We start from the raw sequence: 15438 nt of genomic DNA, 5'->3' as shown, positions 1-15438 counted from the left end.
GATTAGGCTTGCCTTCAATTTTGTTGGAGGAAAAGAATTAGAAACTACCTGGCTTGTAACAGAATTTTTATACAAGTATTAGGTCTCTCACCAGAAAAGCTTTGCCAAGACTTATCAAATGACTATTAATTATACATGTTACTTTTGACTTAGAGGTACTTTCTAAAATAAGATGTATTCAAAAGGGGCTGATAGAATTAAAATTATTCTTTTCAATATAACTTTGCACCATCATAGTTTTTAATAAACTTTTTATCTTATCACGTTTAAATATATTTTTTTTGTCCAAACTTTGATGAGCTAAAACAACAGATTTAGCTCACTGAATTTGTGGGAAATGTTTGCCATTTAATCAAGTTGGTAAAAGCTGTCATGTCATAATTACTCTCTTCAGAATAACTCTGATTTCAGATTTCAATCCAAGTAAATATATTAATAAGAATTTTAAGAAATATTATGAAAACTATTGAGAAATAAATTACAAAGCACATCTTAGAAAACAGATGGCTAAGAGTAGTAAAATCAAGGTTTAAATTACACAGAGGTGATAGAATTAATTTTTTTCATTTTTAACAATAAACCATGAAACAAGAAAATAATGTTATTTCTTATAACAAATTGGTAATTAAGTGATGTATTATGAAATTCTAACTGAGTAGAAGTCTGTTTTTCTTTTTCAAGTGGGAAGAGGACTTCTGGGAAAGGGGATACCGGAATAAAGAACTTTCATAAACATGGCAGCCAGTTCTCAGGTTGATTAATTTCAAGTAAGAGTATGTACGGGAATTGAGAATCTAGAAGTTGATTCCTTGAAAACTCTCTATGCTCTTATGCCCCTTGGAAAGTCTTCTATGCCCAGGAGTACTCCAGCTTGAAGACTACTGCTATTAGGAACCACATAACCAATCTGCTTTGACACCTAAAGGAACCAGGCTTGTAATCAGTAACAACGATTATTATCCTGAGAAAGGCCAACTGCGATTTATAGGCGCAGGATTCTCAAAATTGTCATCAGTCATACTTCTTTATGATTTTCAGAGGCCAGCTGAATATCACAATGTTGACTCACAGCCCCTCAAACACAACACACGTGCATCTGAACTCACTGTCTTTCCACTCAGGCCTGCTCCTCGGTCTGCATTTCCTGCCTCACAGTATGAAACCAACATCTACCTAACCACCTGTAGAAGACGCTTCTGTTGTTCACCCAATATCCATTCTTCACTCACAGAACCACTGTTTAGTTCAGAGAGGCAATATACACAGCTTAAAAACTCCCTTGCATAAGCAGCGAGGACCTACTATATAGCATGGGGAACTATATTCAATTTCTTGTAATGAGCCGTAACGGAAAAGAAACTGAAACTACACATGTATGTATGTATGTATGTATGTATACATATAACTGAATCGCTTTGCTGTACACCTGAAACTAGTATTGTAAATTGACTACACTTCAATTAAAAAAATTAGAAAAGACAAAAATCGAAAAACTCCCTTGCAACTAAGAGTAGCTATTCAAACTAGTTCTGCCTATTGCATGTTATGACAGGGATGGGACATCCAGGAAAGCTCTTTTAAATGGGGCAGACTCAGCCTCTCCTCCTTCACCCCTCTTCTCCATCCAGACTGGACCACAGATGTGATACTGGAAGCAGCACATGCTTCTCACAGTAACAAGAGGACAACATGAGGATGAAGGCCCACACTAAAGAAAGCTGGGCAGAGAGCCAGGAGGGGCCTAGGACCCTGCCCACATCGCAATCTGCACAGCAGCAGTAGACTGCCTTGCCAGCTCTCCTAGCCAAGTGCAATCCTGACATCTTAGCCAAACCAGAAACCTGGGTCATTCTCCAAGGTTCTTTTCCCCTCATTCCCACATCCACCTGCTGCCCAAGCCCTAATTATTTTATTTCCTGAACATCTCTGCCATTTCCATATTCTTTGTCCCTACAACCACTACCTTAGTCTGAGCCTTTGCCTTTTGGGGTGTCCATTTCTCTGGTAGCAGTGTTTTCTTATTAGAGTCTCAGTTTGCCACCGAAGGTTTGAAATGGACTCCACTGGCTGCAGAATGAGGCACCAACATCTTCAAATGAAGCACTAGGTTTTAGAATATGATCTGACTCTTGCTTGTCTTGCTAGATAAATTCCTGATGGGGCCTCTCCAACCCTGCAGTCCAGACAAATTGAGCCACATTAAGTTGTCCATTGTTTTTAGACCTTTTTTCTCTCTCCTCTTTCCCCTAAAATAACCTGCATCCCACGTGTCATCATAGCAGACATTTACTCTTCTTTTAACACAGTTTATATCCCTCTTGAAGGCTTTCATGGCTCCACCCCTCCCTTAAAGAAAGAGAATTAGGGGATTCATAAAACTTGATGTAACAATCATTTTATCCTTTTCTGAGAAACGGGAATTTAAAATGCTACAATCTTTACATGAATATATTAAAAATGCATATATATATTTTATAGTACTATATAGAGTATTTTTATGTAAATATAGTTTAGAATCCTGTTATAGCTGACATAGCTTTGATGAAGTTAATATTTCCACAGAAGCTAGTGGTAAAGTGGTAGCCCAGTAATTTCTGAAAATGCCATGCCTATCAGACTAATGTCATTATTTTCTGTGTCTTATTAGCATTGTTGTTTGCTTTGAATAGTGAATGGTGCCTGGGTGGTTACCTGTCTGATTAATTTGTTTTATGTGGAATCTAATCACAGTTCCATCAATATGTCAGCATTTAAAAAACATTTGGAGTGGTAATTGAATACTAACAATGTGAATTGTCCATTTAATCATCATAATACAGGCACCATCATGCCACATGTGTTATGTGCTCAGAGTTGAGAAGAGATAATGGTGCCCGGATTTATGTTTGACTATATTAAAATAAACACTATGTTTGTTACAGCTGGCCAGTCTTTGTTTCCTTATAGTATGCAGTGATTTGTAACTATTTTTAAAGCCCTTGCTACAATGCTAGAAACACTGGTATGAGATCTGCATAAAGAAAGAAGATTAGACGTGAGAACCTATTTCCTTAGCTTTGTTGGGCATTTATTTTTAATGCTCATCTAATCTGCTTAAATACATCTGCATGAGGGATGGGGCACAATGCTTTAGGAATGCCGGGAAAATATATAAATTAAAGGCATTTCCCTTTACCCCTCCATGCACAGTGGGCAACTGAGTCTAATGAAGTGGCTTCAGAAAGGGCTCTCCCGTCCAGGGTCACACGGACCGTCCCTTTCTGCCCTCTTCCTTCCACGATGGCCACAGCTCCGTGTGTCCCATAGGCTACTGTTCTTCTCCACACCAAGCAGCGTCCCCTGCTTTTAATCTGGAGCAGGTGCCTGCAGTGGGCAGGATGCACAGGACTGTTTCTACATGGGGGGAACGGGAGAGGGAAGTAGCAAGAATGGATGGATAAGGAGGAGGGGTCAACAGAGAGAACCTTCTTGTGCTGAATCCTTCTTCTCATTCACTTTCATTTAGAGAAGTGACTCTCAAAGAGAAGGGCTGGAAAAGGAGGGAAAGTTGGTCCTGGAGCATCTCTTTCATCCAAAGCAGTCAGGCCTGTGCCGCAGGGCCTCTGCTCTCAATGCCCTCTAAATCCCCCAGCCCTGGCCTCAGCCTTGCTCCCTCTAAAACACAACCCCACCCCACCCTGGTCCCAGGCACCAGGCTCTCCCAGGCGATGGAGGCAGGGAAGACCTGTGCTCACAGAGTTGTTGGTGAGAAAACCTGCTGCCAGGGTGAGAGTAAGAGAAAGAGGGAGGGAGAGAAAGGGAGGGAGAGGGGAGAGGGAGAAGGAAGGGAGAGGGGAGAAGAAAGGGAGAAGGAAGCATGGAGACAAGAGAGAAAAGCAGGTAGACAAGTAAGACATGGAAGGGAGGAGAATGAACCCCTTTCCTCTCAACCCCTCCACCCCTGAGGCTTTAAGGATTTAAGCCTCTCCCTCCAACCCTCCTGGAGAAGGATTTGGGCAACTTGCATCCCTTGGGGCAGGGGCCCTAGGCGGAGCAGGTTGTGTCTACTGGCAGACAGGAAGAGAGAAAAGGAGTTCAGAAAGCCCAAGTGGACGCTGGGTCTATGACAGCGCCCCCAGCAAGGCGTCACAGAGAGTCTCTGCGACACAGGTCACAGCTCAGGCGCCTGCAGGGCCACCCTGGTAACCAGCAGTGGCGGGGCGGGGGTTGGGGAGGTGTTCTGGTGACGGGGGTGGGGAGCACAAGTCAGGGCTACCATTACTTTGTTCCCACCAAAATTTGCTGTGTCATAATCTTGGCCTAGTATTACCAGATCTGTTTTGTTTCATTTTCAAGAGAATCCAGAAATCTGTGTTTTTTTGAGAAATCTCTTGATTTTTAAATGTCATTAACCGCTTTTAAATGTTTTTAAACATATGGGCCAAAATGGAATATTTCTGTGGGCCATATGTAATCCATTTGTCAGTTAAACTTTTTTTCTTTCTGTTCATTGAACTTCCATGGAACTTTGTAGCAAGAGCACCTGAGCACTCATTTCTGATACTTTCAGGAGGTCTGAGAGGGGAGCAGGCAATCTGGAAATTAATTGGGAAACTAACTACCTAAAGGAATTGTTAAAATTACATAAATAGACATGCTGTCTATTTAGGTTTTTCTGGGAGCTGTATTCATAATAGCCACCATTTATAACATTATTTTTGGGAAATACATGTTTCATGTTCCAACAGCAACAACGAAAAGCAATAAGCTTTTGGAATTCAACCCCTTCACTGGTTGAAGAATGCCATTATATCCAGTATTTTATTTGAAGAGGGTTTTTTTTTTCATTTTTCAGTTTTATTCAGTAGAATTGTTACAATTTGCACATATACAATATATTGCATGTAAATACATATACACTATATACTGCACATTATTTTTTAATTTATGTATATATATGTGCTATTCATTGTTTCTAAGAACAGTTAAGAGCTTTAGCTTTTTAAACTTACATTGTTATCAAAGGAACAAAGCCAACCACAAAGTAAGAATCAACAGAATGCAGTGATCTAATCACAAAGGATAGTCAACCAGGTTTTCTATGAGATACGATCTGACAAGATTTTAGAGAATTCCTGCAGACTTAGCCAGCCATCTGCAGTTCTTGCTGTAACACAGATACCTAATCTCCTTTGTAACTAAGATGCCTCAGCCAAGATTAGTTTCACTGCCTGTGGCCCATGCAACGTTAAACCATAAGATCATATATCACTTGGGATGGATATAAATATCTGTAAGAAGATTAATGTGCTCTGACTAAATATTTAGTCAGGGCCATTTAAGCAGAGTACATCACTGACTGTCTTAACTTTAAACAGGATTTATAGATGCTGTGATGGTTAATTTTATGTGTCAAATTGGCTGGGCTATAGTACCCAGACACTAGTATAGATATTGCTATGAAGGTATTTTTTAGATGTGATAAACAGTTTTAGTCAGTTGACTTTAATTTCTGGTGGGGGGAAGGGTGGTAATTAGGATTATTTATTTGTTTTGATGGTGGTACTGGGTATTGAACCTAGGACCTCATGCGTGCTAGGCACACACTCTACCACTGAGCTATACCCTCACCCACTAAAATCAGTTGACTTTAAGTAAAGGAGATTACCCTCCATAATGTGGGTGGGCCTCACCCAATCAGTTGAAGGCCTTAAGATAAAAGACTGATGTTACTCAGAGAGGAAGGAATTCTGTCTCAAGACTGTAACATAGAAGTCCTGCCTGAGTTTCTAGCCTGCTGGCCTGCCCTCCAAATTTCAGACTTACCAGTCCCCACAATCACATGACCCAATTCATTAAAATAAATCTCTCTGTATATACACAGATATATACTTTATTGATTCTATTTCTCTGGAGCACACTGACTGATAAGATGCCCATCTGTGAGTCTGGAAAGTGCACTTCTTCTAGTCAGTCCCTCTCACCTGTTCCTCAGCTCTACCCTAAAGCATCATTTTTTTCAGTATAAGGTTTTTATCTCTGATAAACCGTGAGTACGATTAAGTTATTACTTTGTAATGTGGATGTTTTCACGCTGCATCACAAGTTCGAATTCTTCCTTTGGCTGCACCCCTTAGTTTATGGGGAAATAAAATCAAAGGAACTAATATTTACTGAGCAGGCACTTTTTATACTACATTCAACAAACCTCTGAAATATGCATTATTTTTATTATTTTCCTCATTTTTACAAAGAAAGAAAACATCCCTAGAGCACATCTCATATAATGTAGCCGGATGAATTTTCACAATCTCAGCACACTTGTGTGACCAGCACCTAGATCAAGAAACAGAACTTGACCAGCACCCCAAAAACACCTGAAGTATTATGTTGTATATATGTGAATATAAATGTTTGCGTGTATATGAATGTATATGTGCATGGGAGACGGGTTGTAACCAGATCCAGATCAAGATATAAAACATTCCCAGCACCCCAGAAGGCTCCCCCTGAGCCCTCTTCCAATGGCTACTTCCTCTTCCTCTTCCTCACCACTGTCTTGACTTCCAGTGGCAAAGATTCATTTTGCTCATTTTTATTCTCTATATAAATGGAATCATACACATGTGTACTCTTTGGGCTCCAGCTTCATTTCCTCACCCGTTATCTCTGTAAGATTCATCGACACCATTCACATAAAGTTATAGTTCATTAACATGAGATGCAGAGAGTGTAAACTATCACTTAAACCATATAAGTTATCTGACCAAGGTCACACAGCTCTAGTGAGCAACAGGGCCAAGAGTCCAGACCAGGAGCATCTCGTTCCAAGGCCCATGCCTTTTTCCTGCTTTGCCAATGTTTTTCAAAGTAGCATATGTGAAATAACCTTAAGTTGCACATGGGTAAATACTAATAATTGTGCTTTTAATCTGCATTTGGAAAAAATAACTAGCACCTCAAGCCTATAATGGAGGTTCCTTTTTTATTAATAAACAGTTCAAAAGTTCAGACTTATGCCTGCACTACGATCCAGTAATTCTACTCCTATGTAGATACCCACCAAAAGATAAGGACAGGTTTTATTTGTCATAGTCAAAGTGTAAACAGCCTACATTTCTGTCAACAGTAAAATGGATAAATTGTGAAATATTCATAAAACAGAATGCTACACAGTAATTTAAAAAAGAACAGACTTGCTACTTACAATGACAGGGATGAATCTCTTACGCTGTTACGAGCGAAGATGACAGACACAAAGAATGCGTGTTATACAATTCCATTTGTACGAGTTCAAGAGCAGGCAGAATTGATCTATGGCGATTGATGTCAAAACAGGGGTATAGGGATTGAAATTTACTAGGAAGGGTCATGAGGGAGACTTCAGGGGTTGGAAATGTTTTACATCCTAATATGGGTGGTAGTTACCTCTGTGTGTGTGTGTGTGTGTGTGTGTGTGTGTATGTAAAAATTCCTGGAGCTGTATACATAAGACTTGTGTGCTTTATCATATAGTCTAGAAAAAAAAAACAAATAAATATATTTCCATTTTTAAAGTGAATCTACTTTTTCAAAAATTCAGAATTAAGAATAGTTCCTGTGTTCCACAGATAGTGGAAGCACCAGGAAGGCGAGAGTCATGAGATACTTGAGAAACACTACCCTGCCCACAGGAGCCTCTAACAACAGCAGTGCTGGGGGGTGGGGAGGGGAGACACACCCTCAAAGCCCAGTCTGGGGCCAGCAGTATTCGCATCACCTGGGAGTTTATCGGATCTGCCATCTCTTGTGCCTGACTCAGACCTACTGAAACACAATCTGCATTCTACCAAGATCTCCAGGTGATTCATAGGCCCTGAATGGAAAATAGAAGCACTGATAAAGACAACTGTAAGACTAATTATTTCACATGCATTTATTTTATCTTCCTAACTGAATCGTAAACTTCCTGCAGACAGTGTAGGATAGCTCAGACTCCCAGTTACGTTACTTCCTGGCTACGTAACTTTAGGAAGTTACTGGATTCCCTAAGTCTCCGAATATAAAGCGAGAATAATAATCATAATATTATTATTAACACCTACTTCATGGGTGTTGTAAAGATTAAATAAAATAATGTATATGAAGTTCTTCATCCATTGCTACATGCTGAATAAAAGCTTAATAAATGTTAGCAATTACTATCACCTTCATCTGTGGTGTAGGAGGAGAAGGACATTTGCTCATCTAGTCAACAAATGTTAACTGAGCACCTACTATGTGCCAGGTATTGTTTTAAGCACGGAGGATACAACTCTGAACAAAACTCTGCCTCACAGGGGTTTCTGTTCTCGGTTTCTGAGTTTAGGGGAGCCAGGGGTAATTGTGTGGCAGAAGGCAATGTTCAGAGAGACCCTGGGGAGAAAGACACAGGAGCATCTCAGGGAGACCTCCCAGTTGAGTCCTGGGGTATCTGGCATCACTACAAACTGCTTTTTCCTCGCAGATGGGCTGTGAGCACTGTCAGTAAAAGAAGCGTGCCAGGATCCTTTCACACCTTTCCTGGAGACAGCCTACTCCCATGAAAGAGAAAATGTAGCACCTGCAAACCTCTTACTTAAAAACTCTTTTCAAAGAAATCCTCCGTGTTCTTTTGATATTTGTGCCTCTATAAATAAATTGGGAAGAAACATCTCCATTTGTATCCCAATAAGGAAAAATTACAATGGCTGTCACATGGGTCCATAAATTTGCTCCAGGGGAGGTGAGACCTGGGTCATAACCCACCCCACTTTGCTGGAACAGCTGCCTAGGTGGGCAAAACTACCCTGTGTCAGCCTCCACCCCAGTTGACCCAGTCTGCCCTGGGGTTTAGCCCCTCAAAGCATTTCACTTTTGACTGAGGGGTGAGAGCAATGCAGGTTCTACTTAAACATGTAATATTTGATCTGGTGGTGAATAAAAGGAGAAGAAACCCACTCACAGTTCTTTGTCTCTTGGTGGTCTTCAGTTTTTGCTTTTTTGTACTTAGAAGAAACCCGTAAGCCAGCCCAAAATGGAGAGTCGTCTTGGACTTTGGCAGATCCTGAAAGAGAGGATGGGAAGTTGCTTTGGGGAGCCCTTTTCTATTCTTTCCCCTTCTCCCTTTCTTCCACTCCACAAATCACTGCCTAAAAAGTCACTGAAAACACCTGAACCCATTCAGAGACTCATTCTGGGCCTCAGACCTTCATTCTCAGTCTTTTTGTCCCTCCTTTCCCATGTCCTGTTTAGATTTGGGTTGAGTTAAGCCTTGTAGAGGCTTAGAGCTAGGCGTAGGCAGGCCTGGAACATTAATACAGTTGACCTTTAAACAACAGAGGTTTGAACTGCATGGGTCCACTTATCTGCGGGTATTTTTAATAGAAATACTGCCGTGCTACGTGATCCACAGTTGGTTGAACTGGCAGATGTGGAAGCCTGGATATGGGGGAACAGTAGATATGGAGGTTCAGCTATAAATTATACATGGATTTTCCACTGTGTGCGGAGTTGGCACTGCTAATCCCTGCATTGTTAAAGGATCAACAGTAATTAAGAGGCATCTATGTTTTTGCCTACTTGAAGATCTAGGATTCTGGACTAGAATTCTGGATTCCAAAGCTCCCAGGGTCAGCATCTCTGCATTATGGAGATTGGTACCTTCAACCTAATTGGGTCAACTTGGAGTTTCTCACATATCCAGCTACTGGGACCACTTCTTAGGAAAAAACCAGCCTTATCGAGGTATCTGCTTTCTTAGCCTCAGGCTTACCAGCTCCCTGCTTGCTTCTTTTTCCTTCTGCCTGACACTGGACTATCAACATGCTTTGCAATCAAATCTTGCTGGATCATGACACCTAGACTTCCAAGTATTTGATAATAAAAGTGAAGTTAAGACTTGTTACTGAACTAGGTTCATTGGCCCGACGTCAACAAGCCAAACTCCTGAGGCTTGCAGCCAAGAAAGGGTTTATTCACAAGGCAGCCATGCAATGAGACGGGAGAACAAATCTCAGATCCACCTCCCCAAAGGCGGGGGACTTGGGATATTTGTGGGTGAAAGAGTGTAAGGTAGTGGAGGTGGAGGGAAAGGTGATTAAAAGCTGGAAAAAGATGAGGTAACTGCTGCTCTGTGCAGTGATGTCTGCGTTACATGCTTTTTCATAGAATACATGTCCAGAAAATGGCAGCATTAGCATGATCTTAGAGTGGAGTTTTTGCCCCTTTGATATCAAAATGTCATCCATCAGACACTTGCACAGTGTCTGAACAGTTGAACAGTTGATGGTCTTGACCCGTTGGAACTGGGCAAGACCAGCTCCAAGTTCCTTAAAGATAACTTAAGCAGCCATTACGGTAGTGACCCATAGGTCAGAGGTGTTATCCTTAAGGGATGGTTAGAGTCTTGTGATATATTGTCTATGCTACATGAAGCTTGGAGGGTATGCAATTTGCAAGAACAATTAAAGCAAGCTTGGTTAGTGAAGACAGGTCACGGGATGTTATTTATTAAGCAAGTTATAGTTTAAGGGATCTAACTGATGACTGCCCTTGGCTTCACTCTTACCATAACCTAATAATTTTCATGGAAATTGTATTTTCCTCAATGTCACCAATATACAAGTAGCTGCCCTTTGTTAAAAGTTTTATCAAACTATTTGGTTAAACATTGTATCTCAAACTTTTCAGGCCATAGTCCATTTAAGTAAGAAAAATGACCCCGTTTTCACCAAATAGCCTCATGTTCCAGTAGAAGAAAGAACTGATAAAAACAAACTGTTGCTCTATAAGCACATATTGTAGATTTTATGTATTACCCTAGTGATAGAGTATGGGTTTTTCATATCTCTAAGTGCAGTTTTAGGGAAAATTATAAGCCAAAAATGCTGTTGCCTCAAATACGTGCCACCACATGCAAATCTTATCAACCAACAAATTTATAATAATGGTGCTAAATTCATAATCAGTAAGTAGCCAGAATGGTAGCAATTACAAATCACGATCATCTCAATAAAACGCTGATTATACACCATTAAACAAAGCACCCCCTTCAAAAAAATCTGGGAATTCCAACCATCATCACATGCATATGCAATAAAAGCTTCACAACATGGGCAGTGCTGAGAACCAACCAGACCTGTCAGTAGGCCACTGAGTTAGGTGATTTGTCAACACTACTAGTATGTTAATTTTATCTTCTGAATAGCTATGTTCAACAACCCTTAGCTTTCTTGATAGGTTATTAGTAAGCATCTGTTAGCCCTATATGAAATGAAAATCACTGGTCCCTAAGCACCAAAGAAGCACCTGGCATGTTTAGATCAGTTTGGGGCTCCCAAAGTAGACCCGGCAATGGATCCCATTTTGAAAATCATTGTGCTAACCTAGAATATGCAAACATCTGCTCCTTTAGGCCATTTGCTGCCTTGTTCTTCCTCTACTGGTGTCTCTGCCCCATCTCCACGACATAAGCTCCCCTTTCTTATTCTACTGTGTGCTTTGATCTTTGCCATTCCCTGTCTCTCAACCCAGAGCTTGAGGCCTCTCCAAACTTCCAAACCTGTTGTCATTCCAAAATAAAAGCTCACCAAACCTTTGTCAAAATCTACCATTCCCTACTCTTATCCTTTCATTGCCTTTGGAATGTTATACTCAACAACAGCCTCACTAGCCAGGCCTATTTCTAGTGGAAGCTTCTATCAGCCACAACACTGTGGGAAAACAGGTGTCACGCTCTCTGCCCCTGCCCCACAAGCTCTTGTGTGTATAAGACTCTAGTTCCCAAATATGCACAGACCTAAGACTGAATTGTTCTGGATTCATCCCAAAACTTTTCATTTTTGGCACAGACTTGCAAAAGCTCATTTTAATTTCTCTAACTATGAAACATTCTAAAAATCTGGTAATGAAATGAAGAGTTTGTTATTTCATAAAATACAGGAGCCGTGTGTCACCTTTCTGTAAGAAAGTACTCATTTATCATCCAAACACTGTATAATAAAAGCTGCCAAAACACTGACTTAAAAAAAAACTATAGCACACTGCCAAATCAGAGGACTGTAACTGCCAACCCGTATTCTTTCTTATTATTTTAAGCTGTAAGTGTCCATGATACATGAGCACATTTCTGATGCTCAGAACAGCAACCAAGCCCTTCTGCTAAATTTATTCATCCATCCATCACTCTTTCATTCATGCATTTATCTAGAAACTATTTATTAAGGGCCTATTATGGGCTAGCACTCTCCTAGGGCTGGAGATTTATCAGTGAACAAAACAACAAAGTCTCCATAGGATGGATGAAGGTCTGGGGAGTGATGAAATGTGAAATTTTAGCATTCAAAAAAAATCCACCGAAGAAAAACTATCACTTGTAAATTTGTCTCTGGGTTTAGTGCCATGATTTTCAGTGAGCCTTCTTTCGTCCCCTTGAATTCTGATGCAGTGAAACCTTGACCACTACCACTTCCTATTTGCCAGAGTCTTCCTTGATGCTCAGGTTATTTTCAATACTGCATAGGACAAATGACAATAACAATTACAGCCCCAGCAACAAAGTCCCTGCCGAGACGATAATAGCAACAACTAACATTTATTGAGTAACTACAAATGCTTCCTGACTTATGATGGTTCTGCTACCAGTAGGAGGGAAATAAGAGTTACTTCTGTTCTTAGTCACCAGAAAAAAAGAATTTCTAACGAGGCACAAAGTGTAATATAAACAATATTTTATTAGTAAAGTAAAAAGGTAGTAAAATGCAGTACACGCCTGAGAACTGGGAGCGGGCCAATCCAAGAGAGGAAAAATGGTGCCGCTCCTTTTTTCCTGTTTTTATATCCAGGCTTAGGGGGCATGTTCGTGATTGAGATTCACGACCCAGGTTCTCTGAGTGATCAGGCTGATTGACAGCTCAGGTTCCTTGTGCTCAGGCACGCCCGTCCCTTTTGTGCAGGTTCCTACCCGTGATGCACCACAGAGAAACCTATGGGAGGGGCCTCAAACTGCAATGTTAATTACATTACAATGAGCATTGGGTCAAGTTAAGTTGGGTCCTTCTCTCTGTTGTGCAGCCGCAGTGTTCGATCCTAGCCGGCTGCTTTGCTGGCCCTCATCTAGAGAAAGTAGAAGTTTTTGGAGCCCCTTATCCCGAGCACAGGCATACTGTTATTTCCTGGGTTGCTCCTTTTCTCTTCCTCTCCCCTGGCCCGGTGCTCATTTCTATCTAACTGCCTAACAGTTTGACTTTTGATTTTTTGACTTTATAAAGGTGTGAAAGCGGTACGCATTCAGTGGAAACGGTACTTTGAATTTTAATCTTTTCTCAGGCTAGCGATACATGGTACAATCCTCTCTCGTGACCCTGGGCAGCCGCAGTGAGCTGCAGCTCCCAGTCAGCCACGTGATCACAAGGGTACACACAACCATTCTGTTTTTCGTTTTCAGGGAGTTACATGAGATATTCAACACTTTGTTATAAAATAGGCTTTGTGTTAGATGATTTTGCCCAGGCTAATGTAAATGTTCTAAGCACATTTAATGCAGGCAGGGCTAAGCTACGGTGTTTGGTCAGTTAGATGTATTAAGCACATTTTCAACTTATGATGTTTTCCATTTATGATGGGTTTATTGGACGTAATCCCATAAATTGAGGAAGATTTGTACTGTATTTCAGACATTTAGTCCTCACAGCAATCCTAATAGTTAAATATTATTGTTGTTGTTATTTAACACCTTTATTGTGGTATGATTCTTATACAGTAAACTACACATATTTCAGATGCACAGTTTGATGAATTTTGATAGATGTATATACCAATGAAGCCACCATCACAATCAAGATAGCTAATGTTTCCATCACTCCCCAAGAGGTGCAAGTTTTGAATTCCAATAAATATTGTTATTATTATTTCCCCCTTTTACAGATGAGGAGGGAACAAGACTTAGAGGTTATTACATTGTCCCACCAGTCCAAGCCAAGGATCTAGTTCTTTAATTTGCTGAATTTGGCTGCAATGGTAGAGTCCTAAACTCAGGGCTGGACGCCCAACTCCAAAGCTGCTCATCTCTTTCAGGGGCTCCAGATGCTAATACCCTTGGCCTCTCCCTGCATCCAGTTGTCAGCAATCTCCTTCCCTGCTGATTACAACATCAACACACAATAAATATTGAATGTATGTATAGACTGTTTACTATTCTAATCAAATAATGCATTCCATAAAGTTAATTTGGTACCTATTTAATGAGACACATAATTGTTATTGAATTGCATGGCAATTAGATAAAGTTGTTCCAATAAATCCTGTAATCAGCCCCCAAATAATTGTCTTATGTTTTCTGCTCCCATTTTGTAATTTTGCAGGATCTACCATTTCCTTGTATAATGTGCTATTTCTTCTCCCACTTCCTCTTCTTCTGTTTCTTCAGAATACACTCAAATGAAATAGAATATAATGAGTCTAGACTGTACTCCCCAATGGTTTAAATTCCACGATCCCTAGATGAGATCTTTCTGGGCTTCTCCTGGCACGCCACACCTACTTCCCTGATGCCCTGTTGATGACCTGGAGGCCAGATAGTTCAAAAACAGGAAGAATTGGGCACAGTTTGCCCTGAGAAGGCTACAGACGTATCCTACGCTGGGGATCAGCCTAACAGTGACCTCCAACACAGCTGATGACAAAGTAAAGCAAAAAATGAACTCTCAGCATTACCCATTTGTGATCTAGGAGTCTTAGGGCAAAAATATTAGAGGAAACAGTTTAGGAATAAAAGCGAGAGACTTTCCACATGAATATGAAGAAAGTCAGGAAGTCACAAGGATAAAGAGAATGCCACAGGAGACGAAGCTGATGGTCAGCGTCAGTAACGTTTTGAAGGCTGGAAAGCAGATGGAAGAATGATAATCACCTTAAGAAAGCTGCTACTCACCAGCAAGAACCAAGTCGCTCCCATTGGGTGCTCACAGGGACTCAAACCAGGGCACTTCCAGGGAACCCCAGAGGCAGGAGTGAGATCTGTGACTGGAGTTAGGGGGGCTGGTTGACCTTCTGTACACTGAGCTAGTAGACTTTCCCCAGGTCCTAGCTCCATTCCATGAATCCAGACACTCTCCGTCCTCCCCACTGCACAGAGACACATGGGAAGATGGAGAGGCAGTAGTTCCATACCAGAGAACCCCCGGTGATGGGCAGAGCTGAGAACAGGAGTAAGTGAAATCGGCTGATTGAAGAGGAGGACCCACCCCTCGCTGCATTGGAGCTTCTCTGTCAACAGCACTCAGCTGTGTTCCTGGATCTAATTCTTTCTATTTGTTTCTCCTGCTTCCAATGAGCTCCCTCATCCTCTGTCTTTTCTCTAATTCACAGCTTCTACTTAAGCTTTAGTTTACTTTGATTTATTAGCGTCAGTTCTTGCTGCTGCCTGCCTCACGTGCTGAATGTGTGTGTAAATTAAACCGC

This window comes from Vicugna pacos, chromosome 8 (genome assembly GCF_048564905.1).
Source record: "Vicugna pacos chromosome 8, VicPac4, whole genome shotgun sequence".
Classification (NCBI taxonomy): Eukaryota; Metazoa; Chordata; class Mammalia; order Artiodactyla; family Camelidae; genus Vicugna; species Vicugna pacos.
Note: the sequence above shows the minus strand (reverse complement) of the source record.